General features: G+C 37.4%; 1 protein-coding gene and 1 long non-coding RNA gene across 2 annotated transcripts in view; one reads left to right on the top strand and one right to left on the bottom strand.

Moving 5' to 3' along the window:
* The window catches only part of LOC136263621 (uncharacterized), a gene marked incomplete in the record, with an annotated part of 463,802 nt that overhangs the window by 47,442 nt on the left and 403,621 nt on the right, over positions 1-12,739 (bottom strand).
* LOC136263758 (uncharacterized) lies at positions 18-11,112 on the top strand. The gene is made up of 4 exons (XR_010704778.1): positions 18-128; positions 2,295-2,390; positions 4,692-5,027; positions 10,981-11,112. It is a non-coding gene; the product is annotated as an uncharacterized lncRNA (long non-coding RNA).

Here is a 12,739-nt window from a genome sequence, read left to right as displayed (position 1 = left end):
AATACACTTGTTTCCAAGGTATTTGGATCACGTGCAAGGTAGGATGAGGCGAGGAAGCTGCAGAAGTGTGCATATCCTTGTGAACTACCATGACTACGAGAAGGCTAAATCCAGAGTCTGAGCATAAGGTATGTGAGACCATAGTACTAGTGTGTAGATTGGTAGTACGATTGATCTGTTGATACTCTTGATGATGCGCACTAATAGTGCTTTAATACATAGATTATATATGGGAATATCTATGTATTAATACCTCTGGCAGCAAATAGAGGGATTATCCTAATCAATGTTCTGTACCATGAGGTGTGTATGATTGGCAGTGACCACGTGATGCCCACTAGAAGTGTACCGATATGGGTTTTTGGCATGTACTGATATCCGATATTGATGCCACCAAAAGAAGTTGATAACCAATAGTTGATCCAATATTTGCATTATAGTTAAAAGTGTACATTTATCACAACATGTGCATGTATCCATTGCTACACTCTGCCTGTGGTGGTATACAGCTTTGGTTTACTATGAATGATATCCGCAATGATGAAATTTGATGTCATAATTTACAAAATGGCCGTGTTAGTGCAGGGACTTCAAGTATTTTAGCATGCAGTATTTGAAATGAATGTTGTCTACACATGGAACCACGAGATAATAAAGGTAAGAAGTAGTACAAGTACCGTGATGATACAAAACATGTTCCAACAAGGAAAGCAGACCGAAAATTTTAAATTCGGACATAACCAGGCTTATTTGTATTACAGTATATACTATATAAGCTCATCTTTGCCCTTTTTCGAATTTATAAACACTATCATAGGGAAACACTATCTTGCCCAATAGTCCCCACACACTAGCATGGCCATTTTGTTTTGTGACGTCGAAAAATGTCATTGCGGATATCGTCCATTTGTGCTATCCAGACAATTAGGCACCCACAAAAATTCTTATACTCCCATGAAGCCTTAAATGATATTTCTGCATTACTAATGGCTTGTGAGAAAGCTGGTACAGCAAGTTTCTTTGATTATCCTGTGACTCTTCTTTTTTATTACAAAGGTACTCTATGACTGCTTCATTTGTAAAGACTGTGATAGGTTTTCCAGCAACAAGCACTAGAATCATGTGTAATTATATGGCTTCTTGTAGTGTAGTGCTTGTTTCAGAGTGAACAATAAACTACTGGCACTAAACAGCCACATGGATAACAGAAAACCAATGCATAGTCCATTTATGTACAAACTATTGCTACTGTGGTAGCGATATTAGTTCTCCACTGTTCTGTACCGATGCCGATATTGGTATAAAAAAAGCCATATCGGTGGCCAATACTTTAGCCGATCCAATTATCGCTACATCTCTAAATTGCCCACCCCTGAATTGTTGAAGGCTTTTCTTAATTAATGCTGAAATCTTGAAATCTTCGTAATATCTCCAACCTCTGGAAATGTTTGTGACATTTTCTAGAGGATAAATCCCTGTAATTAGTTCCTACCAATGTCACTGGGTGTCTGCTTAGCTTCAGTACAGAGTACCTGAATATTAAACCATTTTGTGGGCTTTGTTCATTGTGAAAGAGCCAATTACAGGTGTCATATTTGTTAATTGATAATATATAATATCAAGCAGAGAGCATGTGCACCATCTTTGTGAATCTATATTGCTAAAACTACATTCCTCCTAAAGCTGATGATGAAGATGATCATGACCACACCATTTCTTTACGTGTACAGCATTCAGTGAGTAGGGACACTATTAGCAAGAGTCTTATTCTTAATTTTCTCTGTCATATTTCCCTATGATGGAATGACAAGATACTGCCAAAGCATTACTAATGAATGTGTGTACAGCACACAAACTAATATCTATACCAAAACACCAAGCTGTGAAAAAGAGTGCGGCATCACAGTGAAAAAGATGTGAAGTCTAAGGTAGCGGCCAAGAAATGGCTATTAATGGCAAAAATTTTTAACAACAATTCAGGTGAATTTGTTTTGCCTTCACTAGAATTCTTCACTAGAATTCTTCACTTAAATTGTGTTTGTCGGTAAAACTGTTGCACTGTGAGATCATTGAGTTGTGTGAGAGAAATTATGGTGTACTTTGGTAGTCAGTGTTGTGTGTAATGGTTGAAAAAGATGTTGTGAGGATTTTTAGTTTAATACAAGAGTAATATATGTAGAGATGTTAATTGGTTAAATATCTTCCAACATGTTCACACAGTGCTCACTCTTGTTTTAAAAACTGTTACTTGAAAGTTAGTAGCATTAATATTGCCAATTGTGATCATTTTACAGTATGGCTAAGGAAGAAACCTACCCCAAGCTTCACCTGGAAAGTTCTGGTGCTATCATGGTAAAAGCAGCAGACTGCTACACACAAAGGGAATGGCGGTGAGTTGTCGGTATATATGTGCATACATGTGTCAGTAAGTTTAGTTTGGCTGACCCAAAATCTGTTACAATCTAGTATATGTACAGCAACTGTGATTTATGTTTCTTATCATCAGTGAACTACAGAACTACTGTATCATACGGTACGATAGTACTGTTGTAGTAGGGACCACAAAGGAGTAGGCGTGGCCCACAAAATAACATTCACCCAAAAACCATTTCTCAGATGACAATGAGGCAGTATTTGTTAGGTATAACTAAGCCCAAACAAGCTTTCAAATTTACCCAAAACACTTTCAACAAGATGAACAAGTTGCTGTGGAATTTAATATATATATATATATATATATATATATATATATATATATATATATATATATTAATGGAATTTTCTACTGACTGGCTGCCTGACTGACTGACTGATGCCTTCTGACAAGCATAAGGCTATGGGCTTGATTTTTTCACTGTTCGATGTTGTTTCAGCCCAAGAGGTGCCTTTTGGCATACCGCAGTACATACAATGCATTCTTCGTGGTCTTACCAGTGTTGTCCTTTTGTGTCCCATTCATCTTTGCTGACAGCAGAAAGTGTCGATTTGGCGGTAGCACATGATGGCTTCTCTTCGTAATGGAAATCTTCCGTATTTTTCATAGTGGCTATTTTGATTGCAGAGGTGCTTTTCGAACAGTTCTTGATTCAAAATGCTGTGTAACGGGCTGACAACGAAATGTAATGGATACTTCACTTTTCAGACGATGATTGATATAGCTGGGGTGCGTGGTGGCATTCAGATGCGGTATGCGTGGGTTAACCAGTCATAATAATTATTTTTAAAAGTTAATACAAAAAAATTAGAATTTTCAACTAGAGTAGGGACCATAGCACATCAATAAAAGTACTGAAACAAGTTGGAGTAGTGCACGATATTAAATCACAGTAAAACAATAAGAATTGTTACCGTAAATCGGGAAATTTTCGTTCGAGATAATTTAGTTAAAAATAAATTCAATGTGTTATATTTTCGTGGACAGCCCAAGCCACGAAAATATTTTACTAGCAAATTTTTCTGTACAGCAAATAATTTCGCCGGTGTGCCAGAAATGAATATGCAAGATACGATAAAAGCATAGATAAAAGTTGATATACGGGTACCTGTTGTACATTGAACGGGCACTGAATTGTCACGGAATCAGGATGCCCAGCTGTGACTGGCCACATGAGACTCATTCCTCAAGTGCTTCGATCTCGATTTTTTCGGCTCAGCCTCCAAGAAATATTTCGCAAATAGAAAATATTCAAGCGTGAAAATATTTCGCGTAATTTATTTTCGTTGGTAGAGGCAACCACACAATATTCTTACTGTCGAATATTTCCTGATCTACAGTATATCCCTACTGTACTTTTCCATTATGGTATCTTGAGCACAGTAGGGATATAACACTTCTTATTGTTTTACTGCGATTTAATATCATGCACTGCTCCTTCTTGTTTCATTATCATAAACTCTGGTTATTAGGCGCATATTGGTTGTTAAGTGCATATGGAACACCTGCAGTAAACACTTCCTGTTAAGCACATATAATAATATCACTCCTGTAAGCTAGTACTATGTAGGATGGTAGTAAAATAACAAATAGAACAAGCCAGAAGCGTTACAATACACTCGATACTTCGCCAGGCATGTGTCTGGCAGATACCACCACCAGTATTAACGATAACTGCACCTGACTTTTCAGGACTGTTGTTTCCTCGACTGAGGTAAGCTATTTGACTGAACACTGGTAACTAAATTGCTGAGTAATGCTCTCCTAGCACAAACCTATATATTTGTACTTAACAAGTGTAGTGTATTTCTCATAATTCCTCAGAAAATTATAGGTGCATTCACTTAATAACTGGAGTCTACGGTACTTTTTATCGGTGTGCTATGGTCCCTACTTTAGTTGAAAATTCCAAAAAATTTTCTGTACTTGTAATGTACATGTGTTCGCAGCTGTCATCATACACACTGCCATTTAACAATAGTTTTTGTTCACAGCTTCTAAACATTGTGTAGGTATGTGCATCTGTGTACGTACCTATTTGAAGTGGCTAGAGTGATTTCAATGATATCACTGTTACATAATGACCAATAGAATGTGTTATGTAATTGTTCTGTGAGTCAGCTGTCTGAAATTTGTGTTGACTGTTATGTACAATCGTACAGTGCTTAGTGATTGTTCTATTAAAGTAGTCAAATGTACATGTATCTTACGTATATCTAATAAACACATAACTTCAGTAATGGTATACTCTTTTTAGGTAGTGCACAGGAGTTTGGGTATCCCTAGAGGTCATTGTGTCTACTGGTACATGTGGTGTATCTTATACTGAGTATTTCAGCTGCTGCCATGGACTGTATGGTGGTTGCAATTAGGCTACCCCTTTCTTTCATAATAACCTGATGGCAATACTGCTGGATCACCAAAAAGAAGAGGAAGCTCAGGAGGAAGTGTAGACTCAGCAACTAACGATTTCAGTGCTAGTATCTGAGAGGAGAAGATTATTTCTTAGACTGGCACAAATTTGTGAGTTGTGTCATCGTCATGGCAACAGGTACTGGTTGTGATGCACATCTAGAATGCAGTTGGAAATCAGGTACATATATACTTGTCATACACTACGATAGTCATACACTTAGTAGGGACCACAAAGGAGTAGGCGTGGCCCACGAAATAATATTACCCAAAAACAGCCTCAATATCCCCTGACGACAACGAGGCAGTATTGGTTAGGTGAAACTAAGCCCAAACAAACTTTCGGATTGACCCAAAACGCTTTCAACAAGTTGCTACGGAATTTTAGAATTAATTTATTTAACGGAATTTTCTACTGACTGACTGAGTAACTGACTGATGCTTTCAGACAAGCGTAACTCGATAACAGCTAAGGCTACGGGCTGATTTTTTCACTGTTCAATGTCGCTTCGGCCCAAGGGGTGCCTTTGGGCATACCGCAGTACGTACAATGTATTCTTCATGGACTTACCAGTGTCCTCCTTTGTGTCCCATTCATCTTCGTTGACAGCAAAAATTGTCGATTTGGTGATAGCACTTGATGGCTTCCCTACGTAACGGAAATCATCTGTATTTGTCATAGTGGCTATTTTGATACCAGAGGTGCTTTTCAAACAGTTCTTGATTCATACTACTGTGTAACTGGTTGAACATAGCCAATAACGAAGTGTAATGGATACTTCACTTTTCTGATGATATAACTGGGGCATGCGGCACCATTTCTTTCGGTATGCGTGGATTGCAGAGGTGCTTTTCGAACAGTTCTTGATTTGAAATGCTGCATAACAGGTTGAACATAGCTGACAACGAGGCGTAATGGATACTTCACTTTTCAGATGATAATTGGGGTACGTGGTGCCATTTCAGATGTGGTATGCGTGGGGTTGAATAACACATATAGGGATAATGTTATGGGGGTTGGTAATAGGATGGTCAGGAATAGGAGGGTTGTTAGTGTATTTGATGATATATGTGTTGAGTTCAGTATGTTTATTTGGGATATTAAGTGGAGTGTATGAAGGAAGGGGAATATTAGTACAAGTGGCAGGAGCAGTGCGTTCATCAGTCATAATTATTATTTACACAGAAAATTTGGAATTTTCAACTAGGGTAGGGACCATAACACAGATAAAAAATACTGAAACAAGCTGGAGTAGTACACAAAATTAAATCACAGTAAAACAATAAGAAGTGTTATATCCCTACTGTGCTCAAGATACCATAATGGAAATGCACAGTAGGGATATAACGCTTCTTATAGTTTTACTGTGATTTAATTTTGTGTACTACTCCAGCTTGTTTCAGTATTTTTTATCTATGTGTTATGGTCCTACTCTAGTTGAAAATTCCAAATTTTTCTGTGTACTTGTAGTTTATGGTTTGATTATGAATATTTCCATACAACACTTTGACTGATGTTATTATTTAGTTTACAAATGGTTTAGATGGCAGATACATCTGTCCCTATTTATGTCAGCTTTTATTTATTTTATCATATAGTATGGTAGTACTGCATACTAGTGATCATGAAGGTTTGCATTTTCTCATAAAATAATATTGTCCCATGTGCCCTTGGTTAACCCAAAAGTTCCTTCAGCAATCAGTATGATCTGAAACGCTTTCTACAATTTTTTCTTAATATTCAGTAAATTTTCTACTGACTGACTGACAGACTGACTGATGCCTTCAGACACCCATACCTCAATAACGGCTAAGGCTACAGGTTTCATTTTTTCACTGTTAGACATTGATTCAACCTGACAGGTACCTTTTGGCATCAGATATGGGTTCAAGTACATTTAAAAACACTACAGCTGGGCATACCTCAGTTGCAGTGCATTTCATGGACTTGCCTGTATCCTTCTTTTGTGTACCATTACTGTGGCTTAGGAACTTATGGGGGTGCCCAGTGGTAAAGGTGAAGACCAAAAAAAAAAAAAGAGGTCTTGAGCTGATAGCAACGGCTGCATATTCTATTATTGATAATCAAAGTCAATATTTATAACTACCTAGTTGACAACACTACTTCTCTGAATGAATACTGTGACTGCTTTATTAGAGTCATTGACTGCTCTATTAGAGTATCTTGATTGTTTCAGTAATATAGTACAGTGTGCTGATACACATTAGTTACGCCACTGGAAATATTTATGGATGCCCAAGCACCCATGATGGCACCCATGATGGCACCCATGATGGCACCCATGCTTCCTACGCCCCTGCATTAATATTTTCTGACAGTGCAAGGTTTTATTCAGTAGTGCCACATAATGGCTTCCCTATGTTTGTAACAGGAGTTTTCCATTGTGACTGAACTTATTGTAGGTCCTTCTCGGTCCCGCCACGAAGCCTACCTGTCACGAGCCGTCACCTGCAAAACTGAAGATCAGCCGTCTAACTAATTGCAGCAATTACTCAGACCACCAAAAAAGTGCGCTTTACAAAATGAACTTAATTTCAGATCATCTTTAAGCGCAGGGCTTAATATCGGTTGGCACAGCTCGACATCATGTTCAGAGGTTTGTTTCAGGTCGTTGTTGTGTGTTATACTCTTTCTAGCACCTATACAGTGAATTTCTATGGCAAAAAAATGTTTTGAGGCAAGGTCTTTGCTAGTCCGTTAGTCATGTCCAAGCCTGGTGCCATTCTTTCTTCTAATGTAGTATGTGTAGGTACATCAGTAATAATAATGTCACTAAACAGTAAACAAACAAGTACATAAGTACAAGGTAAACTGAATTAGGGATTAAATGTCTACTAGTAGCATATCTTCGTGTGTATGCAATAGTGCTGTACACCTACAAAAATTTTTGTCACAGGTTAATTGCCTACCAATAATTGGAAATAACTGGTTAATTGGTTGTGTGTAGTAAAGTGATATTGGCAGACATAATATGTACTGAACAAGCCTGCTGGAAGGTTTAGGGTGGTACCAAAGGGGAATGTATAAACAGTGGAATGGACTACTGGAATGGTGGAATGGAAGTTCAATATCATTTTTACATCTAAATAAGTACAACTCCTCCCCTTAAGTAAGCAAATAAATAATATTCCAGCTCTTTTAGCATACTTTTCTTCACCACAACACTTGTATGACTTATAACTCAATATTCGTTAGGGCTGGGAGATTATATCAATTATGGGATTAATCGTGATTGTGTCTGAACATCGTGATGTTGATATGTATTATATGAACATCGTGATGTTGTGACATCACATGTAAATAAATTCAAAATAGTGACACATACTATTGTGGAAGAGCTTGATCTGGAAAACAAGCCTACACTTCTGAGACAGTTCATTGTGTGAATAAATTTTACTGCTGAAAAAGTTAACTTGTTACAAACCGTTGAATTTCTAAGGACAATAGTGGAGGGAGAGTGTCTAACACTGCATAGGCCTGTAAAAAATGATCCTGAGAAATTCAAAGGAATTCCTTCAGATGTGTAAAATGTTTACACAGGCAGAACAAGGAAATGTGTTGATTGCACACTGAGAGAACAAAGAAATGCAATGATTGAAACAATCTTCACCTATGGAGAATACTAAGTTTTACAGAAAGAATCCCTTTGAATTTCTCAGGATCATTTTTTACAGGCTTATGCAGTGTTAGACACTCTCCCTCCACTGTTATTAACTCTTGCTATTATTCAGGATACTGTTTGTAGTGAGCTATAACTGGTCTGATTGGTAGTACACAATTTCACCTTGTTTTGTAATTTATACGAAGTTGTGCATATACAATAGTTTGATGCATGTAAAGATATAACATTGTGATTATTATCATAATCATGATATGTTGTATTCTACAATCGTGAAGGTAGCAAAATTTCATAATCGCTCAGCCCTAATATTCATCTGAAACTAACTGTCTTAATGAAGGTTCAGTTCAGTGTGCAATGTGACACTGCCACAATGAACTTTGCCTTGAATTTTGTTTTCTGACATAATTGTGGAAAAGGCTCATTGTAAATGCTTACTAGTTCCATTTCACTTTTTCCTAAGATTTAATTTTGCTTAGGCTCCTAGGTTAGTGGTAAACACCTCATGCAGGCTCTGCCTCCCTCCAGTGCCTAACTGGTAAAGTTGATAATGAATACTTCATTATACAGTGGATGTACTTTTACAATGCATAGCTACATGTAATTAGCTAGCTATAGCTAGCTAACTTTTTATCATTTGGTAACAAGGGTTAAGTCAGGAGTCTTCTTGGTATTCCCAATAAACTGCTATTGTACATGTTCATAACAGTACATTGCATTGGTAAACTTTGTGTATGGTGAGGTGAAGTATGATAAATAGAGCTGACTTTAAGGGTAATCCTGTTTATTAGCTTACTTGAGGGAAGGAGTTGTACTTATTTGGATGTAAAAACTGATATTGAACTTTAAAAATTCCATTCTACCATTCCAGTAGTCCATTCCACTGTTTATGCAGTACCAAAGTGACCATCAACATCCTGTCTTACAATAACAGTTATAACAATCACATTATTTACATATGCTTTGAGGTTATGTTATGACAAGTACACGAAAAAATTTGGAATTTTCAACTGTAGGGACCATAACACATTGATAAAAAGTACTGAAACAAGTTGGAGTAGTCCATGATATTAAATCACCGTAAAACAATAAGAAGTGTTATATCCCTACTGTGCATTTCCATTATGGTATCTTGAGCACAGTAGGGATATAACACTTCTTATTGTTGTGCTATGGTCCCTACTCTAGTTGAAAATTCCAATTTTTTTTGTGTACTTGTTTGTTAACTTTTTTTGTAAATAATTTTATTATGACTGGTGAACCCACGCATACCACATCTGAAAAGGCACTGCGTGCCCCAATCATATTAATTATCATCTGAAAACTGAAGTATCCATTACGCTTTGCTGTAGGCTTTGTTCAACCTGTTACACAGCAGTACGAGTCAAGAACTGTTTGAAAAAAGCACCCTCTGCAATCAAAATAGCCACGATAAAAAATACGGATGATTTCCGTTTCAAAGGGAAGCCATTACGTGCTCACGCCAAATCGACACCTTTCCCTGTCATCAAAGATGAATGGGACACAAAGGAGGACACTGGTAAGTCCATGAAGAATGTATTGTACATACTGCGGTATGCCAAAAGGCACCTGTCTGGCTGAAGCGATGTTGAACAGTGAAAAACTCAAGCCTGTAGCCTTACCCGTTATCAAGTTACGCTTGTCTGAAGGAATCAGTCAATCAGTCAGTTACTCAGTCAGTAGAAAATTCCGTTGAATAAAAAAAATAAAAAAATCCGTAGCAACTTGTTGAAAGCGTTTTGGGTCGATCTGAAAGCTTGTTTGGGCTTAGTTTTATTTCACCAATACTGCCTCATTGTCGTAAGGGAAAATTGAGGCTGGTTTTTGGGTGATATTATTTCGTGGGCCACGCCTACTCCTTTGTGGTCCCTACTATACAGTTACTATCGTACTGTATGATGTTAACACTTGTCAGGAGGGATAATTTAACAAGTGGGTGGCAAAAAATGGTTTAAAGGTTTTTTAACTGGTTATTGGCTGACCTATCCAACACTGGTTAATAACCAGTTATTTGCACACCAGTGCACAGCACTAGACTATACAATCTCCCTGTTGCACTACTTTTTGTTTCTTTTTGGAACTTAAATTTTATCCTTGTACTCATGGAAAATCAACTAGCAATTAGTCTATGAAAAATTATATGTTATTGTACTAGCTACCTGGAAAAAGAACGTCAGTGTTTAAACTGATCAGGTTACTTGTCAATCATCCACTGCAACTAAGTCACTGTAGTTTTGAATTACATTACCCTGGTTGCTTTATTAGAGTATCTCACCCATTGCAAATTTATCTACTATTTCATTCTAGTACCAATATTGCAAACTTTTGTTCATTTGGACAAAAATTTTAAGCAGATTGTAAATACTCAATCATATCATAAATAATGTACATATCTACTTTGTTATTGTAAACACGTCACTTATGTGTTTGGTATATACGCATGTACTGTAATTTTCAATCATACAACATTAGACCTACTATGGAGGAGATGGAAGTTAGATGATACGTACCACTATTGTAGCTACTGTACACTTGGAAGAGATCTTATGAGAGATTAGGGATTACCATTGTGGCTAAGACCCACTGATTATTCCAATGATAATAACACTGATAAGAAATTATTATTACTTGCAGCTGGAACGTTAAATATGAATTTGTCCCATTTCTTTTTATTGCATGGCCAAAATTTACAGTGCTCATTGTAGTATTTTTTAATATCTATTATCTAATGATGACCTATGTGCAATTAACCAGGCATGAGCTGTATGTACGTACTTTGTATTTACAGTGAGGCTCCCCCACCTCCTTATCTAGGCATAAGGTATATATGAAGTGAAATGTATACTTTCAATACATGACTTTAACACCCTGGAATTTTACCCGAGTGTGTTTACTACCAAGATTTAATAATAGTGGAGATAAAATTGACTCTTGTGTGTGTATCTAGTTTCCATATTAACTCTTAGTAGTACTGTCAGTATGAAAATATTGACGGTAACAAAATTTTAGTGTTGTCACATTATGTGAATAAAATAAGCCGTATTTATAATTTTTGCTGTATGAGGCTTGCATGGCTATTGTGCTAACATTATATTCTAATTTTATTTTGGCACTTTCAACCATAGTGTGAAATGGATCTGGCATTATCATACAGTATGATAGTACTGTGTAGTGGGGACTACAAAGGAGTAGGCATGGCTCACGAAAGAACATCACCCACAAACCAGCCTCAATTTTCCCTGACAACAATGAGGCAGTATTGATTATGTAAAACTAAGCCCACCTCTAGAGTAGTCCAGTGCTGCCGTGTTCTTTCTAAAGTCTTTTCATGAATGCCACAAATGATTATTATGCTAAGAATATACTTAGTACAGGCATTGTTGGACAGGCTCTGAAGTATGATACCTATACATCCAAGGATGTACAAAGTATTGGCTGTGGTAGGAATCAGGGGGTACCCTCTGTCAAAGTATTTATGGATACTCCGACTATCCAAGGATGTACAAAGTAGTATTGGTTGGTAGAACAGAACCAGGGGACCCTCTGTCAAAGTATCCAGGGAATCCATGGATACTCTGGCTATCCAAGGATGTGCAAAGTGTTGGCTGGTAAAACCAGGGGGTATCAAAGTATCCGTGGAATCCATGAATACTCCGGCTATCCAAGGATGTACAAAGTAGTATTGGCTGGTAGAACCAGGGGGTACCCTCTGTCCAAGTATCGGGAGGAGGAGGAGGTGAGGTGAGGTAAGCCCAAACAAGCTTTCACATTGACCCGAAATGCTTTTAATTTTTTTTAATTGTTAAACAGATCTACTGACTGACAAGTGTAACTCAATAACGGCTAAAGCTATGGGCTTGATTTTTTTACTGTTCAACATCACTTCGGCCCAAGCAGTGCCTTTTGGCATACCGCAGTACATTCTTCATGGACTTACCAGTGTCGTCCTTTGTGTCCCATTCATTTTGGCTGACGGCAAAAGGTATTGATTTGGTTCCCTTCGTTACAGAAATTGTTCGCTTTTTCATAGTGGCTACTTTGATTGCAGAGGTGCTTTTTGAACAGTTCTTGATTCGTAATGCTGTGTAACGGGTTGAACATAGCTGACAATAAAGCGTAATGGATACTTCACTTTTCAGGTGATAATTGGTAGCTGGGATGAATGGCGCCGTTTCTTTCTTTTGATGCGGTATGCATGGGTTCACCAGTCATAATAATTACAAAACTGTTA

This window comes from Dysidea avara, chromosome 1 (genome assembly GCF_963678975.1).
Source record: "Dysidea avara chromosome 1, odDysAvar1.4, whole genome shotgun sequence".
Lineage (NCBI taxonomy): Eukaryota > Metazoa > Porifera > Demospongiae > Dictyoceratida > Dysideidae > Dysidea > Dysidea avara.
Note: the sequence above shows the minus strand (reverse complement) of the source record. Positions and strands in the feature narration are given on the sequence as shown.